Source organism: Phoca vitulina, unplaced genomic scaffold, assembly GCF_004348235.1.
Source record: "Phoca vitulina isolate PV1807 unplaced genomic scaffold, GSC_HSeal_1.0 scaffold9, whole genome shotgun sequence".
NCBI classification, from domain to species: domain Eukaryota; kingdom Metazoa; phylum Chordata; class Mammalia; order Carnivora; family Phocidae; genus Phoca; species Phoca vitulina.
The window spans coordinates 39962730-39974891 of NW_022589712.1; the positions used below are offsets into that span (position 1 = coordinate 39962730).

The following is a 12162-nucleotide window of genomic DNA, read 5'->3' on the forward strand; positions in this document are numbered from 1 at the left end:
AGAGACAGCGAGAGCAGGAACACAAGCAGGGGGAGCGGGAGAGGGAGAAGCAGGCTTCCCGCGGAGCAGGGAGCCCGATGTGGAGCTCGATCCCAGGACCCTGGGATCATGACCTGAGCCGAAGGCAGACGCTTAATGACTGAGCCACCCAGGCGCCCCTAGTCTTCATATTTTAAAATATTAATTGCCAAAATTAAAATTCAAAACCTTCTATATCAGAAGGCTTTCTGTAGTCTGAAAACATCATGTTTCTTTGATGTGTTTTTAATTTAAGCTGGCCCAGTCATAACAATATTTTCACTGAGTATTTTTTTTCCATAGGCACTTACTCAACTGAGGCCAAGTTGAGTGGCCATTTTGCTGCTAGTTAATGCATGCAGTAAACTCTTTGGAGCCTAAGAATCTTCTTTTTCTTTTAATACTTTCTGTAATTTACCTCGGGAATTATCTGGGGAACATATATTGAGATTTTCTCATCTTTGTTTCCCATATACATAGTAGTAATTATAACTGTAAATAGAATTTTTGGTCTTTTTAAAATTGCATTTTTAAAATATTATCTGCACTCTGACACAGTCTCTTCCTTTAAATTATTTTAGTGGTAACTCTCATTTTTAAAATTAAGGGTAGTGATGGAAACATATGATTCAACTCCTAATTCTATCACCATCTATAACTGGGAGCAAGTGACTAATTTTTCATAACACATTTTTAATGACCTGTGAAGTTCAGTAGCTGAGTGAAAATAATAAGTGTGTTTTCTGCTTTTAAGGATATATAGAAATATTTCAATAGGCTAATTTTAAAAATTGAGATGTAACATTTGCACAAGGCACTCAAATGTCTATCTGACCTTGACCATAGCACACTTAATCCAGTTTTTTTTTCCTATTTTACCATGTCTTCTTTTTTTTTAAGACTTTATTTATTTGAAAGAGAGAGCGAGACAGCACGAGCAGGGAGAGAGGCAGAGGGAGAAGACCAGGGAGCCTGATGCGGGGCTCAATTCCAGGACCCTGGGATCAGGATCTGAGCCGAAAGCAGACACTTAACTGACTGAGCCACCGAGACGACCCCTATTTTACAATTTCATAGAGTTGATGCAAAGCCAAACTAATCAATGCTACTGAAAACAGCCAAGAGAAAAACAAAACAATAGACATTCCATAAGTAACTTGGAGATATCTGAGAGTTTTGGAGCTGGAAGGAGCTTTAATCATCAGCAAATAATAAACAAAAATTAAATTAACAAGAAAGGAATCCTGATTTCAAAGATGAGAAAAAGGAGACCAGATTGCTGGTATGACAGAGATCTCATTAATTTCAGAATCAAGTCTAGACAGCATGTCACTGGACATCCGGGCCGGTATTTACCTCACAATAATGATGGTTTCTAATTTTTTCAAGGATAAAACAATTTTGTAAACATCAGATCACCTATGGACATGGTGGATGTAATTTGCAATAGGAAAAGACCAAGCCTTTGGGTGTGTGCGGGAGAGGAAGGTAGACCTTTTGCTACCCCTTTCTATGAAGGTCATGCCTTCAAGTGCTTAGGGGAAGGTTTCTGATTCTAAAGTCTCTTAGGGAAAGACATGTCCATATCCTGACCCTGTGCCGTGCTTAGAAGTCAATCTATGTTCTTCTAAGGTTTTGTGAAAATAATCATTCACTCCTTTGATTGGAGAGCCCTCTTGCTTGGGAGTAGATTGTTGGGAAAGAGCCCTCATTAAATGATAATACTACCTGGGAATGATAATATTCAGACAATAACAGTTACTTATTGTTGTAATTTTAAAGTTGTATTCATTGGGGTCTGAATTGCATAATAACTTCTAGGATGTAAAATCACAACATATACTGATTTCTTTATGTGCAGGGAGAGGGATTCTAGCTTAGGGTCCAGGGAGGCAAGACAATATTGAAGCAACTTCGCCTGTGGAAGGAGGGTAGAAACCTGAAACAAAGCTGGACACTAAGGACACAGCCAACCAGTAGGGACCCCCCCCATGAATGGGCATAATTAATGGACTCTTGTAGTAAATGATGTTGAATATCTAATGCTAGGTTTCCCATCTCTGCACTATAATTCTCTCATATTATACTCCAATCTTGGGTAAAGTTTACTATGCACCACAACCATCTTAACGATATCTTTGCTTTGGGCAACAAAGAGAGGACCCTGAGGACAATCCTAGTCTAATTTCAACTAGAGAGAGTTGCAGCAGCATCAGAAAAGTTGTAGGAAACAGTAGAAAGTGGGGATCAGAAAGACCAGAGCATCAGATGAGAAAAGTAAAGGTAGCACTCAGGATGGAGTCCTGGAATCTGAAGATTCTCAGAAATACTAGATGTGGGGGAAAAATAGTTTGTACATCCCGTAGTATGGCAGATACAACTTGTTCATTGAGATTTAATGCAAAATGATGCCTCAGGATTGAAGAATTTAGATATCTGACTGAGAAAATACATAACAGATGAAAAGGTACTATGAAATAAATATTTTAAACCAACAAATTCTCATTTTTATAACAACAATCTATATACATTTGGAAAATGGTAATATATACGGTATATGACAGTATTTATTTAGACACATATGCATACATGGCTTGTGGACCCCTCTATCAATTCTGTAGAATCCTAGGAGACCAGGATCCCCATGTTGGTAAACACTGGACTATATCATAAATCGTCATCCTAGTGGCCAACAACCTGTCTCCTGTAACAACTGGAACTTTAATCTCTAGTATGTAAGCTCTCTTCCACCTACCTTTAATTCACCCCTTCCTCCATGTAGAATTACAGGCTATTCAAGCTAAAGAACTTTGTTCTTTCTTGAGCTCATGTAATCTAATCCTTTCAGTTGGCTCTCCAAGACTGAAAGGCTAGATAATCATAGTCAATGTTCATAGACAATTCCAGGGGGTCTCAGCAATGTATCTGTAGAATAGATTGCAAAAATCTCTTATGCTAGATTCCACCCCAATACAGCCCAATCATTTGTTCAGTCCAGAGTCCTGGTAGACTATTTTGAGCACTGAAAGCCCACCACCACTTAAGGGCCAAGGGCTCACACATTAGTGGCATTCTTCACTAGGCCTTATCCAAGCCTTATTTGTTAGACTATGATTGTCACATGGCAAAATATCATTCTTGTGTGAAAAAAGTAAAACGTCACTCCTGAAAATTCCAAATTATTTTCAGCAAGCCTGGGATGGAAAAGTCTCATTTAATTAGCAAGTGCAATAAAGATGTGACATTTACAAACTAATTATAACACATTTCCATTCTTCATTGGTACACTGAATGATGACATATTGTTCTTTTATAGTTGCCATTTCCAAGTTTTAATTGCTTTGGTTTAATTGGTTTAATCCCAAAAATGTCAATTCAGTAAATACCACTATGCTGTTGGAATTAGCTTCATTTATTGTGCAAAAGAAAATTGACTTCAGAAAGGGAAAAACAATTATAATATAATACCAGGGGAAATACTATATCATTAAGATATTAAAAAACAATGTTGTATATAACTGAAACTAGTTTATTTTATGGGGATAAAGAAAACGTTCTTTTTTCAATTCTAAATAATAATATACCAAATAAATAATCAAATATAACTTTTTTTTAATAATCAAATATAAGTTAACTAATCCAGAATCACATTCGTTCTTTTATAAATTTATTAATTTGCTTGGAAAATATCTATTGAGTGCCAATTATATGACTGGCAAAACAGTTATATAACTACTTTCATGGAATCTAATGAGAAAAAAATAATGAACACAAATCCATGTATAAATACAAACTGTGGTCTTAGGTGAAAAAATAGTTTATTTTGTGAGTGTATCAGAACCTGATTCATTGACAAGATAAGCTGAGATATTAAGAAAAGGAGCTAGCTGGTTGATATAGAGGCAGAAGAAGAATATTTCATGCAGAGGAGAAGAACATAGCACATTTCAGAAGCTGAGGGAAGGCCAGTGTGGCCTAAGCACAGAGAAGAAGGTGGAAAATGGCACAAGATGAAGTGGATCAGTTAACAGGGTCTACATCATTGGGGCATGTTAAGGATTTGTTCTAACAGCAATGGAAAGTCATCGACATTTTTGAAGCAATAGCATGGGATGATCAAAATTGAACTTCAAAAAGATCACTTCGGCGCAGATTGGAAAAGAAGAGTGTATTCAAGAGATGAGTTTGGAGACAATTGCAGTATCCCAGGTGAGAGATAATGACCAGTAAGAAGGTAGAGTTTATGCCTTCAATTTAACAATCTGTAAAGTCTAAAGTTATTCGTGTTCTACAAGTGACCTATTTTCACAGAATTACACGTATCAGACTCAAAGGGAAAAGGGAGTGATAAAATAGAAGCTGTGCCTGCTTTAGAATGAAATACACCTGGTTTGGCTCTGGTCTGAACTTTTGGCTCCACTACTTATTAGCTAAGGGACCTTATACAAGGCATTAAGCTCTCTGAGCCTCAGCTTTCACATCTTTTGAGCACAGAATACTACCTCCCACAGCTGAGAAGACTAAGTGTGACAACGTGTGTGATATTCTCAGCATGTGGAAGGTCAGTTAGTATGAAGAGCCCTGGGACGGATTGGCTGGTTTCCTCCCCTCATGTTAGAGATTCTCGAATTCCTTTTGAAACCGGTTCCTCCTCCTGGGTTTCTTTCTCCATAAACAGCACTAAAATCCACCCAGTTGCACAGGTCAGAAGCCTAGCAGGCATCCTTTTCCCTCACCTCCATGACCGTCAAGTCATATAAACTCTATTCTCTAAATAGCTCTTTAGTTGATGGACCAACTACTGCTCTGCTCACTTTTTTACTAACATAGTTAAGGGCACCACATCTCCAGATTGGATTATCCCCTTCACTATTTATCCTGCTTCAGTTTTCTTTTCCTCTTCCATTCTTAAATTCAGCCACACAAATCTTAAATCTCAGCTCTTCGACCATTCTCCTTAAGCCAAGAAAAAGTCACCCAGGTCCTTAGCATGACTAACAACACCCTGTATGATCTACATTCTGCTTATATTCCAGCCTTGCCTCTTGCTTCTCCTCCCCTGTGGTCCAGAAGCTGAGAGAAACTGTTCCCCACTGAGGATTTGTAGCTCTCAGAAATACTCCCTTCACGCCCAGACACAGGCCAATGGATGGACGCAGTTCCTCCTGGCTGAAGCATTCTCCTTCCAAAGCTTCTCTTTACCCAATCAATACCTACTCAAAACTGAGGCTTTGGCTCAGATAGCACTTCATCTGGGAGGTACTTTTCCTCCACCCGACTGTATCTCAGGAATGTAGGACAGCCTATAACTTGAATTTCATTATTTGAATGAACTGAGTGAACACTCAAGTGGGGCCTGAAGAGTCTCGCTGGATTGGCACAAGTCACATAGGTTGGGGTTGGTAGTGTGAGTAGAAGACCCCGGTCTCCTGCTACACGTTGCAGTGTCCCTTTCTCACCATCATGCCAACACCCACCTTATTCATCTCTGATTGCATTAGCTCTCTTCATTAAACCTTAGAAACATTCGCTTCATGCGGTTGCAAAAGGTTGTGTACTTATCCTATGGGTTATGGTTTTTTCACTTGAAACAGACTGATGTCACTTCCTTTCCCAATATTTCTTTGACTCTCCTGACATGGTGGCTACTGTAACACTCTCAAGCACTCCTGCAGATTTGTTATACTGATCTCCTTCCCCATGACACTGTAAACTCTTCTGAAACTAGGACCATGCTAGCTTCATTTTACATCTCTGGTACCCAAGACTATTCTTGGGACACAGTAGTATTTAATATCTGTTGAACTTAATGGCACTCCAGAGCTAAATGGTGTCCAAAGGAGGGCAACTAACATGATGTAAAGAATGCTAAGAGAAAATGATGCAAGAGTAAAATGACAGACAAAAGCAATGATGCCTTTGCCATCCAGAGATAGTTGGAGAAAAAGCAGATGACTCTGGCTAAGATAAAGAATCAGGAAGGTAACTGAGAAGATGGTACCCCTGCTGGAACAGGCTGCCTCTCCTGGGGAGTACCTTCAGTCCCTCAGTGGCCTTCCTGCCTCTTTGTTATTCAAGATAGAGAACTGGAGATGGAGAGGAAGAAGCTGTCACTTTCAGACAGCTGAACAGTTAAGTAGGAAAGCTGACTCATACAGCACTTTCTATGCCTGCTGGGAAGCCTACAGCCAGCACAAGAGTAGCTGGTTTCACAGGTTGCACGTTATTGAAATGGCAGAATCAAAGTCAACCGACTGCAATGGAAATGGAACTGAGCTGGGAACAGAAATTCAAAAGTTAGTTCTGGTCTTGTCCTGTGGCCTTCATCAGACCTCTGAGACTCATTTTCCTCCTCTGTGAGAAAAGGGTTTAAACTAGATGGTTTCTAACAGTCCTTTCTCACTCAGGGGTTCCACAATTTATGGGCTTGACTTGATTTACTTAAAGCAGTTACCCAACCAAGGTAGAGAAGACTGCCAATCTGGTTAATGTACACAAATGCAGACATCCAAGCTCATCACCCCTGGAACTTGAACTGGACTAGTTGAAGCATTGACAAATAATGATATCCCCTCATCTACTTATGGGAAGCACAGCTATAAGCTTTATCAATTAAAAGGCAGAGATATGTTGAGGTTGTAGAGCAGTGGTTTGCAAAAATCAAAATCAGCATGGCAACTTGTTTAAAACACAAGTTGCAAAGCCTTGCTCCAGATCTGCCAAATTGGAATCTCCAAGATGGTGCCCTAGGAATATGTATTTTGTACAAAGTTCCCTTGTGATTTGATAAATCAACCACTTTGAGGCTCATTTTTAAAAGAAAATTTGTGTTTCTCAAAGAGTAGCCTGTAGGTCATTTTCAGGTGACTTATCTGAGATGCTCTTTAAAAATATCTGGGAATTTGGCCAAAAATCTCCATTCTCACAATTCTTTCAGTGATTTTATAAATAATTTATATACACAGACAAATGAAATCATTATGTGGGCAAAACCTCAAAGTCTATGAAACAATATAGTAAAGATAGGAAATTTTGATTGCAGTAGGTTATTTCAGTATTATTATTTATATTGTATTGTTTCATCATTTCACTTAATCCCCATACAAGCCTATAATATAAGCATTTTTAACTTCATTTTACTGATAAATTGAAGCATTAAAGAATTCAGGTAACTTGCTCAAACACACAAGATTCAAATATGGATGCATTGGAACTAAAAATTAATGTCACGTGGCTAGGAAACCACCTATATTGTGACAGAATGTGTAATTAAGATTTCAGTACACCTTTTAATTCAACAATTTGCTGAGATCTTATCTGATGAAGCAAGCAAGAAATATGTCTTAGTTCCTGTTGGTTGGTTTTATTAGCTACTACACAAGTGTTAATTCCATTATAATAATCATAGATTACCCAAGATAAAATGACTATTAACTACTAAGCAACAAAGTTTCAGGGATGTCCTAGAATCATAAAATGATCTAAGGTAGTCATCAATTCTAGTCAACAATCTTCAAACACAAGTATTTACAGTTGAGAAGCCCAGAAGTATGCTAAGCTCTTACCACCTAGTGAAGAACCCACTCAGCTCCAGACCTTAGTTACCTGACTTCTTCATTAATCTCCCTTTACTCCATGGGCTCTAGACTCTGCTCTTAACTCAGTATGACAACTATTTGTCTTAGTGCTAAATAGGACTACATTAGATTTCAAATGTCTTTCAGGGAATAAAATATTAAATGCTGTTGCTACAGATACACTTTTAGGACAAAGCTTTTTTTTTTTTCCTTCTCATTGAGTCTTCTCAACTTATCTGATAAAATACATGCTTGTAAAAAGATGTGCTTGTCTTGACTTCTTGCTAAATTGAAGCAGGAAGGGTCTCCCTGATTCTCTGAGTTGGCCAGTTTGGGATCTAGCAGAGTAAAAGACATCTCAAAAATATGATGAAACTGACTGAACCTTAGCTATTATGAGACCTACCTTTGATCTTGTAAAAACTTTCACTGAAAGTGTAATTGGAAAATACAAAGTCGTCCGAAGCCATGTAACTTTTAACAGAATACAAATTCTTCCCTTTCCTGTGTTCACACCCTACCCTTTTCCTCTTCCTTCTCATTGATGTTACAGACTTCCCAAAATATGTGGCCACACAGATATTTTCACAAAGGGGAAAAAATAATGAAAATGACATCAAGAAATAGAAATTGCCAAAAAATAAGTCAAACATTCACTAGGTGTAGATAGATTTGATGACGGTTTTCTGACCGAGGTTTTGTTTTCTTTGTTTTTTGAGAGGTGATTTTCTGTGTGTTTTACTCTCACTCAAATTTTGCATGCCAACTCAGATTGTATAGCTATATCCTGTCAAGTGTATTCCTGAAGGAGCCAATTTTTCCATAAAATCAATATCTAATTTTCTAAATAAAGAAAAAAGGATACTTACAAGTCTCTGATTAAAATATGCTGTTATTTCTAAGAGGTTTAGGAAGAAATTCTGATAAACTTTCTTTCCTGTAAATTAATTAAAAAAAAAAAAGCTATTAAGAACCAGAAAAGGAATAAATTCAGTTAGATTAACAAATTTTATTTATTTTTTTGAAAGATTTTATTTATTTATTTGAGAGAGAGAGCATGAGCGGGGGGAAGGGCAGAAGGAGAAGCAGACTCCACGCTGAGCAGGGAGCCTGGGATCATGACCTGAGCTGAAGGCAGACACTTAACTGACTGAGCCACCCAGACGCCCCTAGATTAACAAATTTTAATCATTTTGTTTTTATAGAGTTACAACTGGTAAATACCATGACTTGACTTTCTTAAGAAAAGCAAAACCTCCAATTCTACAATAAAACTTTCTGTTAAAAGTCAAAAGGCTTTCATTTCAAATAACAGGTGTTAGTACTCTTCTAGGACTATTGCAGCAACATCTTAAATGACTCTTCTTCTTAGCATTCTTGCTTCCTGCAACTCCATTCTTTACTCAGATGTCAGATGGAATTATTTCAAAGTAAATGTGCTCATAGTCATTCTATACTTAATCCTTCACAGCCTTCCCATCACCTACAGGATCAAGTCTAAGCCCTTTTACAGCATGTATGGTGCCCTCCAGGAGTTGACCCCAATCCACCTCTCCTTCATTTTCACCCATGCCCAGCCTGCATTAATCCTAAAGTTCTGAGGTCATACCCAGCTAATGGCACCCCTTTGCCTTATTTATATTGCCCCTGTGACTGAGGTTCTTGACCTCGATCCCCTCCCTATCCCCTGGCTACCATGTATTTATCCATTCAGGGTTAACTTGGGCACCCCTTTCCCAGAAGACTTCTATGCCCCTCGGGCTAGTACATTCCCTCCCCTGTGCTCTGAAACACTGGTGTGTCTCCATTATTGAACTTATAAATTTCTGATTACTGTCTTCCCATCTCCACCTCACACAATTTTCAAAGCCTTTTGAGGACATTGGCTGTGACTCATTCCTCTTGCACAACATTTTGTACATGGTAGGAGAAATAAAATAAATATCTGTTGAATGTCAAGGTGCATGAGGTATTTTTCAGACTCAGTGCTGCCTGAATGCATACTTTATCACTGTGAAAGAATTTTAAAATCCAAAATGGACATCTTTTAACTTTGTTCCTGTACCCAGCTTCCCATATGGTTTGCACTGTTCCTCTTACTCTGTATCTGGGACTATTTCCCTTCCATTGAGTCTAATTTGTTCACGCCAAATATAAGGAACTGAGAAGAGGAAGAGAAAAATAAATGAAAACACGATCATGGGGGAAGTTGTAATAAAATAAAAATTTATAAGCTTCAAAATTTATGTAATATAATGTAAATATTCACCCCTAAAAACAAGATTACAAAAACATACTTTTGTAGTCCTAGTTTTTTTCAAACATCTGCATACAGCTCTTGGCAAAGATCTAATAGAAACTGTAAACAGGCACCCAATTTAAAGTCAGTTTGATAAAACTAAACATTGTTATTTGTGTCTTTCAAATGCACGTTTTAAAAAATCCCTATTGTATACCTTTACCAAATTAGTGTTTTCATTTTATGAATTTCCACTATTTCTGCCCATTGTAATAGAACCAAGAAACAAAAAAAGAAATAGTATGCTGACATAATTATTTTTCCCTCTCTACCTCTTTGCAGCTTATGTTACGTCCAAGTATACTTATGGGATGGACTTTGAAAATAATATTCCATACATATTTTTGATAACTCACACTCATCAAAATTTAGATTTATGAGCGATATGCTAAAGATTAAGAGACTGGGAGAGTCTCTACTTATCCTTAGTTATCAACTATCAACAATTTTACTAACAAAAGAGCAGTAATTTCTGAAAAGGTTTCAAGAACAGTGGCATGCCCCTAACAACAACAAAATTGTTTTGAGTATACATCTCCTATTTATGAATATTTCTTTTCATAAATTATAAGTATCACTCTACTAATAGACTAATATGTTATATGTTATATTATAAATTATCATATATATTAGATACATTGACAGAAATTTAAAATGAAATAAAAATAATATAACTGGGTATTCGACTATGTTCTTCCTGAACTTCAGTATAAGAGGCACAATCTGTAGGACATTGCTATTGCACAAGGTCTAATTCTCTCTCCTACCTCTCTTAGAACTACTATTAAATCTAGAGAAAACACAGTGTTATACACGAAGGCTAGGAGATATTCAAGGCAGTCTCACCAAAGGGTGTTTGTTGCATGCCTGACAAAGAGTAGCAGATCAAGGTGTGGGTAGATCAGCAGAAATCCATCATATCAGAACTACAGGTACACTCAGAATTGTGAATCATCTAGTCCAGTGATTCTCAAACTATTTTTTTTTTTTTTAAAGATTTTATTTATTTATTAGACACAGAGAGAGAGAAGCAGAGGGAGAAGCAGGCTCCCAAGGAGCAGGGAGCCCGATGCGGGACTCGATCCCAGGACCCTGAGATCATGACCTGAGCCGAAGGCAGACGCTTAACCATCTGAGCCACCCAGGCGCCCTCAAACTATTTTTTAAATATTTTTTTTCCAAATGAACTCTTTAGCAGATGGCCAATATGTAAGACAGATACACGCAGAACTGCTCCGGTTAAAGCAGCTCCCAGGCTCTACCCACTCTCTCCTCTTCCTCCTCTCCTCCTCCTCCAAAGATGTAGTCTGAAAATGACATAACCACTCTGCCATTAGAGATGAGGCTACCAGGCTAGAGATGGAACGAGAGCAGCCATTTCAAGACAGAATGTAATAAAGCAGCTAAAATTACTCAAACTGGCCACTTGTTCATCCTCCCATTTAATGCCCCTGCCTTGTTTTCATGGAGTGGTTTCCTTATGTATCCTGATCTGATCTCAGTTGTAAATGTAAATACTTAAAACTATGATGATCTGATGGCATTTAAGATAATTTTTGCTTCTAGTGTTTGGTAAAATAATGAGTATTTATTTTCTCTTTGAAATATATATCCTCACTTGAAAGTTTTAATGACTCAAGCAGCCAGCCATGTCGATATACAAATAATTTACATAAAGAAGAAGGATCCAGCGCACTTCAAACACAAGATTTCAGGAGGTCCCTGAATCCTCAGAAATCAAGATAAATAATATTTAACGCAATTTTTTAAAAAAATCAAAATTAGTGACTAAAACTAATTAGAAACTCTATGATGAAAAAAAGAAACATCAAAAATCTAAATAAAGATTTGACCCTGTATTTGTACAACTCAGCTTCATATACCTTGCCCTAGATCTGGACCTGGTCCAGCATCTTCTCTGAAAGAATAAAGAACTAAATATAAAAATAATGTCAGATTAGTTGTATTAAGTAAATGTCTGTCTCTATATTACCTAGGATTATAGAAAAGAAGAAAACGCAGTCTGGAAGACAAAGTCCAAACAAGGTGTGTTCTGTGATATACATCTTCACACCTCAGTCTGCAGGACTAAGCATGAGGTTAATGTGTTTGGGAACAAAGAAGCAACTGGACAATTGTTAACACATGAGGTAATCTTTAGTTCATGCTTGCATTTGAGCAATTTTACAATTTCAATGAGCTACTAAATCTAGTTATAGCTGCTTCAATAAGCATTCTTCTATTTTCATTTTGTTTTTAAAAGCAAAT

The 12162-nt window shown here is 37.4% G+C and overlaps 1 protein-coding gene across 6 annotated transcripts in view; it reads right to left on the reverse strand.

The window, feature by feature from the left end:
- Nucleotides 1–12162, reverse strand: part of PKIB (cAMP-dependent protein kinase inhibitor beta) — a 139799-nt gene that overhangs the window by 31882 nt on the left and 95755 nt on the right. For 3 of the 6 annotated variants that reach the window (XM_032407966.1, XM_032407964.1, XM_032407968.1), the window contains exon 3: nt 8465–8532. The exons of the other annotated variants lie outside the window; for them this stretch is intronic. The gene's annotated coding sequence lies outside the window, so the exon portion shown is untranslated. The remainder of the gene's footprint in view (nt 1–8464; nt 8533–12162) is intronic. 6 annotated transcript variants of the gene reach the window in all.